Source organism: Lepidothrix coronata, unplaced genomic scaffold (genome assembly GCF_001604755.1).
Source record: "Lepidothrix coronata isolate B3197 unplaced genomic scaffold, Lepidothrix_coronata-1.0 Scaffold572, whole genome shotgun sequence".
Taxonomy (NCBI): Eukaryota; Metazoa; Chordata; class Aves; order Passeriformes; family Pipridae; genus Lepidothrix; species Lepidothrix coronata.
Window position 1 is genome coordinate 11,440 of NW_016690752.1, and position 2,278 is coordinate 13,717.

The window sequence follows — 2,278 nt, forward strand, 5'->3', positions numbered from 1 at the left end:
CGGGCTCTCCGCTGGCACGGCCGGCCCCCTCCCCTCCGGCGGAGAGAGAGGGTCCGGGGAGGTGCGGACCCCCGGCCGGGCTCGGGGTCCCGCAGCGCGGGGGGCGCTGCCCCGCCGGGACGGCGGCAGGTGAGCGGCGGGGCGGGGGGAGCGCGGCGGGGTCCCGGCGGCACCACCGGAGCCCCTCGGAGCGGCGGCGGCTCAGCCGCGGAGGGAACCCTCCGTCCCGGGGAGGGGTCTCGCTCCTCCCGGCGCCCCCCCGTCCCGCACGGACCCCCCTCCCCGCACCAGCCCCATCCCTCCGGGTGCCAGAGCCGCTTCCTTCCCAATTATCCTCCCCCGTTAGGACGAACCCCGTCCCGGCGCCCGCGGGGCCCTTGGCAATTACCGCGGCGTCCCCACAGCCCACGCGGGGTGGGTGGATGGGGGTGGGTGTGGGGGGCGCGGGGAGACCCCCCCAGGGCCGAGGGAGCCGCTGCTGGAGGGCAGGGGGGCGGCCCGCCGGCCAGAGCCCCTCGTCCCTTCCCCTCGTGCCCCACAGCCACGAGCGGGTGCTGCCGCGGGGGCTCTCTCGGCGGGGAGGGGAACGTCCTGGCTCCCCCCAAAAAAAAGCTTTGTTTAAAACAAAGGCGCTGGGAGCGCCGGGAAGGGCCGGGAGGTAACAGGCGGATTCGCTTCCACTCCAGACCCCGGCCCTGGCCGGGTCCAAGCCCTCCCCGCAGGATCGCATCCTCCCGGCTTTCTCCGGGACACAGGGTGCCCTGCTCGGAGCGCACCCTTTCCCCAAACCCACCGGAGCCCCGGCAGCGTGTTTGAGGGGTCTGCCCGGCATGGGGCCGGCCCTTCCCGCCGCCCCAGCCGCGGGACAGGGTATCTGGTTTCCCCCCCGAGCCAACAGCTCCCGCCAGCAGCACTGGAGCAGTTGGGAAAAGCCGCCAGTCCGTCCCCGGGGGTGTCCTGCCTGCAGAGGCAGCGGGGCTGCCCCTCACTGCCCTCTCCCCCTCCCCTAAATCCAGCGCCGCGCTTGCGCCTTGGGGGAGCTTTTCAGCCACCTCGGCTCACGCTGGGCCAACACCTGAGAGAGGAGAGGAGGAGGAGGGTGACGCAGCCGGGCAGACGCGGCTCCTGCCTTCCCAAGGCCCTCTCCCTGTGCCAGCCAGCGGTGCTGAGACAGAGCCCCTTCCCTGGGACAAAGTGGGCACAGGTCAAACCACTGGGAAGCCTCATCCAACCTCATCCTCCTCTCCCACTTCCTCCTCCTCACCCAGTGCCCAGTGCCCGCAGCGGCTCTGCGTGGGTGAGGCCGTGCCCGCCCTGCCCTCAGGGGCCATGTCACGGGGCAGCTGAGCTCACCTCCATGCCCCGGTCCCCTCGTGGCCAGCCCAGCCTCCCACTGCTGACCTTTGCAGCCGGCAGCCCGGAGGAGGGAGGCACAGCAGGGCCAGACCCAAAAATGCCGGGTTTAGCCCCAAACTGCCCGCAAGGTGTGGGCTGGGAGGCACAGGCAGTGCCCGGCTCCTCGGGGACATCCCTGGGGCACAGCCAGGGGCACGGAGCAGCCGTGTCCCGGCTCGGCGTGTCCCCTCCTGCCGGGCTGGCAGCAGGAGCCCAGCTGTGGCCGTCTGTCTCCCTGGGCAAGGGCGCCGTGCCATGTGCCGGGAAGAGAGACGGAGGAGCGGGAAGGAGGCTGGGAGACATCCCGAGCCCACCGGGGCGTGAGGGAACAGCCCATCGCCGCCCCGGGCGAGCTCCCCGACGCTGGCGGGAGTCCTGGGTGGGCGAAGCTCAGCCTGGCGGTGCCGGAGCCCCCCGAGGGGCTGCCAGGCTCCTGCTGCCGCATCGAGCCCGTTCCCTGGTCGGCGCTGGAGGGAGGAGGGAGGGTGACCTGGCTCCGGCCCCCGCTGAGGTGTGTGTGTCACGACCACAGCCAGCTGCGTCCTCTCCGCAGCCCCGTAAAGCGCCGGGCCCCGAGGCCAGAGCCCCTCCTGGGGACGCCGCTCCAGAGGAGCCCGGCAGCTCTGCCAGAGCTGGAGCGGACGCTCGCACACAATCCCGTCCTCCTCCTCCTCCTGGGAGGAAGGGAGGCAGCCAGGGCTCACCCCAGGGGCGGAGGAGCCAGATCCGGCTGGACCCCGAGCCCAGGCCAAGGCAGGCCTGGGAGTCCCCAGAGCGCCGACCCCGGCTCAGCCCCCCACACGTGGCTCGGCCCCCGGAGCCCCCCCGAAGGTCAGGGGGTTGTGTACCTGGAGGGGACGCACCGCTGAGGGTCCCAAATTCC